The sequence below is a fragment of the Mastomys coucha genome, unplaced genomic scaffold (assembly GCF_008632895.1).
Source record: "Mastomys coucha isolate ucsf_1 unplaced genomic scaffold, UCSF_Mcou_1 pScaffold21, whole genome shotgun sequence".
In the NCBI taxonomy this organism is placed as follows: domain Eukaryota; kingdom Metazoa; phylum Chordata; class Mammalia; order Rodentia; family Muridae; genus Mastomys; species Mastomys coucha.
This window is the reverse complement of record NW_022196904.1, coordinates 101,075,423-101,086,234: the sequence shown is the minus strand read 5'-3', so window position 1 is coordinate 101,086,234 and position 10,812 is coordinate 101,075,423. Positions and strand designations below refer to the sequence as shown.

General features: G+C 46.4%; 1 protein-coding gene across 9 annotated transcripts in view; it reads right to left on the bottom strand.

Moving 5' to 3' along the window:
* The window catches only part of Mical2 (microtubule associated monooxygenase, calponin and LIM domain containing 2), a 199,742-nt gene that overhangs the window by 153,242 nt on the left and 35,688 nt on the right, over nt 1-10,812 (bottom strand). The window lies entirely within an intron of this gene.

Below are 10,812 nucleotides of genomic sequence, written 5' to 3'. Positions count from 1 at the left end.
CCCTCCCTCCCTCTCCCTCTCTCTGCCTTTCTAACCTCAAACATTTCTTAGGAAAATCATTTCAACTTCAAAGGGATGAAAATGAAGAAAAGCAGTTTCCCCAAAGCAAAACTAGTTTTTTTCTTCAAACTAAGTGGAGAGTATAAGAAGGTCAGTGTGAGGGGTTAGGGCTGGTCCAGCTGTTGGGGTTCTGAGGAGCCTGGCAATGCCCAGTGTAAAAGGCCCCCAGGCAGCTTCTCATTCCCCAGATGGGATCATTTATGGAGGGCACATCTGGATCGGAGGTTGGTTTCAAAATACCCAAAGCAGTCAGGAGGCTGTGTATCTTTCCCCCTAATCTCTGATTCATCTGCAACAGTTTCTGGTGCCTTGGCTAGCATCAGCATTACCCTGGGTGCTGGGAACAGAGACGGTTGATACAGAGATAGACCCTATCTGGGGAAGAGGACAGAACAGTGGACAAGAGAGCACTTGTAGCATTTGGATAAAGAGTTTGTGGGTGCTCAGAGAAGCAGCTGTCCCATTGGGCCTAGAGAAGTCTCCAGGAGATACCAAATTGCTTCTATTATAAGAAGAAGGAGGGTTCCAGTGCAGATGGGGGAGTGGGCATTATGGGCCATGGAGACACCATTCAGAGGCATGAGTCTGGAAAGAGGTGGCACAGTTACAGGAACAGCAAAGTCAAAAGCATTAGCAGTGCAAACTTTCTGCAAAAATAGGTTACGGGTTCCGAGACGCATCATGGAGTGTCCCCTCCAGGCTGAGGTTCAAGTGGGAGCCTATCCTCCCCTACCGCTCCCGTGAGACTGTCCATTGTGCCTGGCACCGTGCTCACATGGAGATTAAACCCCACACCTGTGTGAGGTCTTACCAGTTTGCATGCATTGACCAGGCCCATCCTTCAGGAGGGCCCATTTGGCTACCTTGATCCATGCCACCCAAGAAGATACAGAGAAGGAGAGGGCTCGAAACACTGGTGCCCCGCCTGGTTTAGAGGAGTTATGAATTCCTCCCCTTGTGTTCCTTCAGCTCCTCTAACATCCCCGGCACTTGCTTGGCATCTCTGGCATCAACACTGTGGCCTCCCGTGTCTCATCTTTCTCTGCATGTCACACTTGCCACCCAGAAAGCACCAACAGAAAGCAGGACTCATCTTCATCTCCGAGTGTGTGCACATTCCCAGACTATCTATCTTTGGAACCAGAGCAATGTGCCATTGACTGAAGAGGGGGAAGGGGAGCTGGAAGGCAAGCAATGCTCCCAGGATTCTAAGGCAACCCCACAATCTCTCCTGAGGATGAGGTGGAGTCACATGCAAAGCCCCCTGACTGCCACATGACCTCACACAAGCCACTCAGTCCCAGGAAGTACTGGGAACGTGTGTTAAGGTATGCAATGCATGTAATGCCTACTGCATCCAAACCCACTCTTCACTCCCAGCCTCTTGTCTAAAATCTGAAATTGCATACCGTTGGCAAGTATCAAGCCAGATCTGTCTCCCAGGCTCCAATTTACAAACCGGAAGAACTCGTCTCCTCTCTCCTGAAACCACTTAAATCTTGTACTTCAGTATAGGACAAGCAAAGGCGGTGCTGAGGGTCTGGGGGTGTGAGAGCTTTCAGAACTGGCTCTTATCTAGGGTGTGATAAGAAACAGGGAGGTAAAGAGCCCATGGAGGAGTAAAGTTTGGCCTTGGACACGAACCTTGCTGTACCAGCTTGAACATGCCTCCCCAGATCTAAACAGTCTCCACTTCTTAAAAGACTGCATTGCCAAGCCACACCAGTTCAAGATAGTATTGCCACATGGTAGGTAGCCATCTCTGTGGGAACATCAGACCATTTATTTAGTCAGGGAAACCCAGGGAAACCAGGACTTGTTAACTGTGTGGATATGAGACAACTCATCTTAGTTGGTCACCTCAGTTTTCTCATCTGCAAAATAGAGACAATACTTCCCACAACATTAAGAGTTACAAGAGAGAAGAGCAATCAGGTTTGACATGTACTTAGTACTGTTTGCTGGCCTTGTAATTAGCGCCAAACATCAACTCAAAAGAAGCATAAGTCATGGCTTAGACTGGCTCCCCAAAGCATTTGCCTAGCATGCCCAGATATTGGGTTTGTGTCCCAGCACTGACAAAACAAAAACAAAAGCAAAAGCAAACAAACAAAACGAAACAAAAACAAAAATCCCAAACCCTGCTAGACTATGTCAAGAATTTACATATACCTTAAAACTACAGGACAAAGCACATCTCAGTAATAGCAGCTCTTGGGAGGCAGAAGTAGATGACATGTGTTAGGCCCGTCTGGGCTACATAGGAAGGCCCTGTCTTAGACAAAAACTCTAGAGCGGCAATTCAGAAGATTTAGGTCTGAGCTTGATTCTCAGTCATATAGTCCTGAACAAATCCCCGAACTTGTGAGTTTGAATCTTCCCATATGTCAAGGGGGAATCTCACCCAGGGAGTTTTGATAGCAAACTAATAATACAGAGTACATACAGGCAGGGCTGGCTGGGGACACAGTGAGGCTGAGCTTTGAGCTTCTATTTATTAGAGATGTGGGGGTTCATGACCTTTGGAGAATACTCTTCCGGCTCCAAATGACAAAGGTTCAAACCTGTGAAAGCAGAGCTGAGCGGAGTGGACTGAGCATGGGGCCCTAAGCCTGTAACTCCAGTGTTTTCCTGTTAGAAGCAAAACGACTAGGCAGGAGTTCAAGATAACCCTCAGCAACCGAGTGAGTTCCAGGTTAGCCTGGGCTCCATGAAATCACAGAGTCTCAAAAACAAGAAGAATGCATCAATCAGAAGCTCCGGAGTAGCTGGTTCGTGGTCGTCTGCCTTTTCAACCACTGCCCAGATGCCTCTCTAGAGTTTGAGACGTAATAGAAATAGAACAAACCAGCTAGAAATATGCAGGCTTTTGCATTTTCTGGGAAGAAACAAGATGTGATGTGTTGTTTCCAAGAATAGCCTGAAGTAGTTTGGGCTTTGTTGACTGAGTCCCTTATTTGTGGCTTTTCAGCTTTCCTGCCTATGTGACTTCATGAGTCACAAAGACATTTCTTCCCTGCCTCTGACCATCAAAAACTGAACGCTCAGAGCCCTGGATTGCAGGTGACAGTATAGTGACGTACTCAGCTCACAGCATCTGGGAGACAAGGTCAAAGTTGCACAGAGACCCTGAGCCCCCTCTCCTTATAGGCGATGGGGACTCCTAAGCCCAGGTTGGCCTGTGTATTTATATTTAGAACTTCACTCCCTATGTGTCCTCTGGGCCTCACCACCTAACGAATGGTCAGTATGACAGTATGACAATGCCTTGGGGAAAAAGGTGGAGCTCCTGAAAACGTATGGAGGTCTGGGGACATGGGTAGCCACATCCAGGAGAGACACCCAACCCTCTACTGTACCTTCGGGCCCCACACACAGGATCTGTTTCAAGGTCATTGCAACCTAAGAACAAAACCCTCCTGTCGTTTTCATGCCAGCCTGCCCTCCCCATCTCAGTTCTGCTGCAGCAAGGAATCTGGTGGGGGTGTGGTGCAGGGCTGTCTCAGCAGTGGCAAGGTGTAGTCTTGTACTCAGTGTGGACAGGGAAAGACCACCAACCCATTCACCTCATCGACTGTGGAAAATCAGCCACAGCTGCCTGAATCTCTAAGCTGAAGCAAAAGCTAGCCAGGGAAACACTTCCCTCTGGGCTAGGCTTCTATGGAGCCCAGCAAGGACAGAAAGCCCTAGTCTGAAGCTTGCTTGAAACCTTAACTTCCCATCAGGGTACTATGCTGCCAACATGAACCAGGAGCAACTCCAAGCCAGACCTGTTAGCATAGGCCTATAAGTCTAGCTACTCAAGAAGCTGATGCAGGAGGGTGGCAGTTTTGAAGTCCATCTGGGCTATAGAGTTAGTTCCTGGTCAGCTTGGACAGTTTAGTAAGACCCTGTCTTCAGGTGAAAAGAGGACTGGGGGGCTAGCTCAATGAAAAAATTTGCTAGCATGAGTGAGGGCCTGGGTTAGGCCCAGTTCATGGTGGGGAAAAGGAACTGAGATAGAAAGGGAGTGAAGGGCCATCCATGTTCTGTGCTCTATGTCCACCAGGCACGCCCCGACTTAGTCACTTCCACAGGAGGATGTGCACCACCTCCTAGGCCTCCCACCTGCACCCTGGTCTCAGAGATCTCAGTCAGCCCCACAGAGAGGCACTGTCTAGCCAAAACTCTCTTTGTTCCCTGATCTCCACCGAGAGCTCATTCACAGGAGGCAGAGGCCCTCACTTCTAACCCTGCCAGGAAACTCTCTAGGAAGGGATCATGGGAAAGACACCCAGGGATGTGTTAGGACATTACCAACCAGACGCCCAACTGCTATGGGGCTAGGGTAACCTGTTACCCCTTGCCCTAGGTGAGCACCCAAGGACATTCTAGTCCACTGATGGGAGGTCCTGCCCTTTCCTTCCCACTCCTGCCCCATGATCTCTGCCACTTACTTTTGGGTCCTCCAGCCCCCTTCCTCCTTCTTCTGTGGTGCCTGTGGTCAGGTCTGAAGTAGCCTCACACTCTACTACTCCCTGGCCTCCACCCACTGCTCTCTTGAGCCACACACGATGCCAGGCACCAGGATGATCCATGGAGTCAGCTTCCAGTCCATACCCTCCAGGGTCTTACTACCTATGCCCTGTATCAAGAGATAACTTCTGAGTGAGCTCCAGGACAGCCAGGGCTACACAGGGAAACCCTGTCTCGAAAAAAAAAACAAAACAAAACACAAAAGAGAGAGAGATAACTAGACACCAGGAGGTGGCAAGAAGAGGGAACAACTAGCCAGAATTGTCTGAGGTCATTGCATGCCAGGTACCTTCACCCAGAAGTCTTGGCAATAAACCTGTATGTTATATGTTCTCTCTCTCCCTCTCCCTCCCTCCCTCCCTCCCTCCCTCCCTCCCTTCCTTCTTTCCTCCCTCTCTCCCTCTTTTCTCTCCCTCTCTCTTTCTCTCACAAAAATATGAACTTCTTTCAAATGTTTCCACATCTGTATAATGTAACTCTAACTTTGTCTTTTGTGGTAGCTATTTATCATGTGTTTGTGTATCTGCTGGAGTGGTGGGCATTCGTGCATATGTATCTATGTGTGTGTATGTATATATTTATTTTTTTCCACAAAAGTTTCTGACAAACCCCCCCCATCTCCAGCCAGTACTGCTAAACCTCTTTTTAGAGCCTCCTAAAGTAAATCCCCAAATGAGGAGTACTAAGCTTCAGTCATTGCCTGCCTCTTGGCCTCATCCCTGCCAGGGTGCTCAATGCTACCCAGACCCCTTCACATCCGTATCCTCAGTCAACTGCCTATGATTGACAGGGAAAATGGATGGCCCAGGATAAGTAGCCCCATCAGAGCCACATGGGCAGATACAGAGCAGGCTCCCAGAGGGGAGCCCAGCCCCATTCATAGCATCACCCACAGTCTCCACCGCCATGGATGGATGCCACGTAACAGAAATAGCATGTGTACTTGCTCATGTCTTTCCAACCAGCCCCTAATTACACTGGTTAAATTGTGTAGCCTGTGATGTTCTTGGGCACAGCTTCCAGTTACAGCATCCTGAACAAGGAAGGGTTAGTGAGTCTATCTAGTTCCCAAATTTTCTATGTAACACATATACAGTTTAAGTAACTCCTTTCTATTGACATGCTCCAAATCCACGAGTATCTTTCCCCTGCTTGTCTTATTTAGCATAAGGGGTGGCCTCCTGTGTCTTGCTCTCCTCAGCTATGCTCAGCACTGGATATTTATCAGGTCTTAGCCATCAATGCCCACCTGGGTCACCAGAAAAGAAAGTGCAGTCCTGCGTGAAGCCCTGCTTGTGAAAGGACTAGTGAGACTCAAATCCCAACAAGCTAAGTTCCCTTCCAGCATAACTACTTCCTGGACCACAGAGCCCCTAAGGCCAGCGTGGCAGGGCCCCTTCCAAAGAGTCACATCCTTAGCCAGGCATGGAGGTTCATACCTGCAATGACTATACTCCAAAGGGTAAGGGAGGAGGTTGCCACAAGTTCAAAGCCAGCCTCAGCTACATAGGGAGTTCTAGAACGACCAGACCGAGCTATATAAGGAGATACTTTCTCAAATAATCTAAAAACTAACAATAATATCAACAACAGTAAAAACCCAAAGGGTCATGTCCTTCCATGGCAGCATGGAATTGAAATAAGGATGCAGTTCACATCTGATGTGATCTCCCACAATGGAAACCTATATACTTGGTCGGCCAAATAACAGACATCCCACAACACACAGAATCCACTTACGCTACCAACACTTGACATGCTGTTCTGTAGGTCTGTGGCGCAGTGACCATACATTGGGATCACCTGGGAAAACCGTGAGCTCAACCATCTAGTTTCCCAAAGGCTTGCTTGCTTGTCTCAAAGTGGACAATGGAAGGCACCACAGCAAGTAAGTTCAGAGATGTAAGAAGAATGGGGCTGGGTATGCCTCTAATCCCAGCAGTTGGGAGGCCGACAAGAGAGAATTGTGCTTGGAGACAAGGCTAGGCTACTTAACAAGCCCTCAAGAAAACCTAAAAAGCAACCACAAAGGAAGTTATGTCTGTCGCATGTAGACAATAGAGACATCTCTCCACAGAACATCCGGTGTGTGCTTACAGGACCCTGGCAATGAATCTGCCATGGAAACCTGGGTTCTCAGATAGACAGTAGGTGCTATCTGTGAAAAGCAAGTTCAGAGATAGAAAGTAGAGTGGAGTTGAGTGTGGTGGGGCATGTCTGTAATGCTGAGGCAGGAGGATCATGCTTCAAGGCCTGCCTAGAATACAAATCAAGACCCCATCTCAAAAAAAAAAAAAAAAAAAAAAAAACCAAAAAACAAAAAGCAAAAAAAAACAAAAAACAAAAAACAAAAAACAAAACAACAACAACAACAAAACCCCAAACTAAAACAGAATGAAGGTTTCCAGGGTCTGAGGGAGAAGAGATGGGAAGTTCTTAACAAGACACGGCATTTTGGTGTAGGCCAATGAGCATGTTCTTTGGTGTTGGTGATAGCTGGACCACAATGTAAACGCTCTCTATGCCACTGAACTGTACACTTAAACACAGTTAAATGGTAAGTTTGATGTTCTACATATTTCACTACAGAAGCAACAATCAAACCCATACAAAACAAAACCACAATGACCACCACCCAAGAGTGGAGGGGTCCATGGCCAGTGTAAAGAATGGGGGTGTCATTTACAGTGGAGTCCATTGTTTTAAACCATTACACTAATGGAGGAAATACACTGGTTTTATTGGTGAGGTGCTATGGTTTTAACCTTTTTTCCTAAGTTATCTAGGCTTCTCTCCCTTTTCCCTTCACATCTCATCTGAGCCCAAGAAGCTTCTGGAAACTCAGCTCTACCAAACTCCCATTGTTATCCTTTGTCCTTCATCATAGGATCTCATGCTAACATACTTCCTCCCATTTGGCATTTCTGAAATTTTCAATACTCCAGGGAAAAAGGGGCTCAGGATCCTTTGTAATTAGTTGCCAAAGCCACCACACATCACCCCAGTCCAATCTCCTAGTCCCTGTGGTTCCCGTATAGTACCATTGGGGTCTGCTCTTCTACACAGGAAACATTCATGCACACATGAGGAGAACCCTGAAAGCAACTTGAAGATGCAGCTGGATCAGCCCAGAACTGTACGCAGTTTTCAGTGTGTGCAAACATTAGCTGTGTTACTGTAGCTCTGCCCCTCGATCAAGACTCAGCATCTTTTTCATTGACTAGCAACCACTTTAGAGATTCTACCTCTGTGTCCTCTGATCCATGAGAATCCAGTTGTCATGTGAAGAAGCTTCTTGTTCATGAGACAATGTGGGCTACATCACATGCCAGACTTTGCCACTCTTGGGTGGGCAGCAGTCCTGAGCACATCTTCAAGCTGTAGCTCTTGTCCTCCTAGCCTCCTCTCCTCCAAACACATCTCACCCCAGGTTCTTCCCCACAGAGCTTCCACAGTACCCTGTACCCATCTTGACCGCAGTCAGTTTCTGCATTGGCATGCTTTACTTACGGCTTCCAGCACCCAGCACAGGCCCTCCCTACACCGTTCGTGGCACAGGAATGAAAGAGTGAGTGTCCATTCTCTGAGAAGATGATGTTGGCATTTAATGAGCATCAGTGAAGTTATAGGCAATGTGCTAGCAGCTTCAATGTGTATTGAAGTAGTTAATTATTGTAACAAACTGTGGCATTGTTAGATACTCAAGCCCATTTTTCAAAGGACTGAAAGTCAGCAGCTCGCCCGAAGGTCACAAGGCCTGAGTTGGCAAGCTTTCATAGGAGGCCCCGTAGCTAAGTTCAAAAGCATGTTCTTAGGCACCATTCCCATAATGCTCCTACACAAAGCTCGTAGAGCCACAGGTACACAGACTACCTTGCCTACCAAGTCAAAGGCTGGCTTTCATGTAGACCTAGGATGCATGATGCTCTGTGATGCCTCCACACACTCTTTCTTCATCAGCTCTAGTATGCCAGGATCTGGGGTAAGGAGATCTCAATGAAGAATCAAGAGGACGGTGACTAGCACATCCTTAAACATTCAGTTGGGAGGTGACAGTTTAGTGATGGTGGGCATGGCAGAGATAAGCTAGCTGACCTCCATCCCAGTAGCTCCTTCCTCCTGGGCTGCTGTGGGAATGATGATGGCCAGGTATACCCTTAGGGAGCATGAGAAGGAGGGACTTACAGCACTTTGAGGACTGACCCCATAAGTGCCCCCACTTTATCCCAAGATCCTGTTTGCCTTTCTTTCTCTCCCAGAGCACCATGTCCCTGGGAACTACATAGTAAGGTAGTTTAAAGCCACAGAGAGAAAGAAGCCTGCTCCTTTTGGATGCCCACTTGGGGAAAAAAAAAAAAAAACCCTTATGACCAGAATATGTTTTAGTCTTTACATGAATAAAAACAAAAAAACAAGCAAACAAACCAAACTTGTAATTTTGAAGCCATTGAACATAGGGTAGAGAATAATACCTTCATAGATACAGTAGGTATCAGCGGGCATGTTAAATTTGGTCTGTGTCACCAACGAGCAATCCCTCTAACAAGGATGCTGATCGTGTGGGAGCCTACACCCCTCTTCTGCCACCATGTGCTGGCATGCTTTGAATCTGAAGTGTTCCCACTGGCTTGTGGCTTGAGTGCTTGTTCCTTGAGTGTGCTATTTTAGGATTCTGTAGAACACTGAAGAGCTGGAAGCCTGGTTGACAGAAGTAAGTCACTGAGGGTGCGTCTTTGAAGGTTATTCCCAGATTCTGATCCTGCTCTTTCTGTTTTCTGGTCCCCTGTGACGTGAATGCCAGTGCCATGGGTTTTCACCACTGCAGACTAAATCTTTAGTCCCCATGCTGTCTCTCCATTTCTCAAGTATAAGCTATGATAAAAAACAAAACAAAACAAAAAACCACCACCAACAACAAAAAACCTTTTGAGGAGGCTGGCGTGATGGCCAGCAGTTAAGAGCACCAAATACTCTTCCACAGGACAGGGGGTTCAATTCCCAGCACCCATACGGCAGCTTGCAACTGTCCGTAACTCCAAGATCTGACACCTTCACATAGACATACATGTGTGAAGCAGGCAAACACAGAACAAAACAAAACCCACAAAGCATACATAGATAAAAATAAATTATTTTTAAAAAATCTTTTGAGATCTTTCCTCTTCTGAATTGTTTTTGCTGGGTACTTTTTGTCACAGGAATATTAAAACAGATAATTTGCCTGTGGACCACAATTATAATCCACATGGTAAAATATCCCTAAAAGTACAATAGTGACACTCCTACCTTGGCGGTAACAACAGCTCTCTCATGGGACATAAGGCCAGCTCAAAATGAGGGAAATTATGCCTGGTACTAGAAATGTAGCCAACTCTCTGGGGCTAGTGAGAACATGGCTCTTAGGAGGAACCTACCACCACCACTTCACTTAATCAACATAATTCCTATCTACATTCTACAATTTATCCTTATAGCCACCGATAAGTACAGCTCTCACTTCTCATCAAAGAAGCTTCTCTTTACAGCAGACAGAGACCATCACGGAAAACCACAACGAGTCAAAACGCAGAGATTAACTGATTATGGGCTGCCCAGCCATGGTGAATACATCTCAACACAGCTTACACCTAAAGTTCAGGGAGCATCTTAGAAAATGGGATGGGGGTGGGGGAGATTGTAAGAGCCAGAGGACCAAGAAGTCAGCTATAAGATGACAGGGAAGCTACAGTCAAAATACCACAATATGTCTGCCTAAACAAGACCTGAGCACCAATAGACATGCCACTATGGGAGGAGGAAATTTCACAGGATCTCACCCAGACACAGGAATAACAGGCAGCTAATGACTGTGGAGAGAGGAGGAATTGATATGCTCTAGGGATGAGCCTCTAACTGCTTCCCTAAGAACCAGTGGCCAGCCCTGAAATCCTAGGCACACAAACAATATCAAATGGACTCGGCAAGTTATATTTCTACATTTATGCATATTTGAATGCACAATAACAATCAAGAAAAAGAGACCATCAATTTGAGAGGGAGGAGGGGCATGGGAGGATTTGGCAAGCAGAAAGAAAAAATATATCATTTATATATATTATATAAATATATTATAAATATGCTTAATATTAAAATTACTATTAAATATATAAATATTAAATATATTATAATACCAGCCCAGGCTACTATACCCAGCAAAACTCTAAATTACCATAGATGGAGAAAACAAGATATTCCATG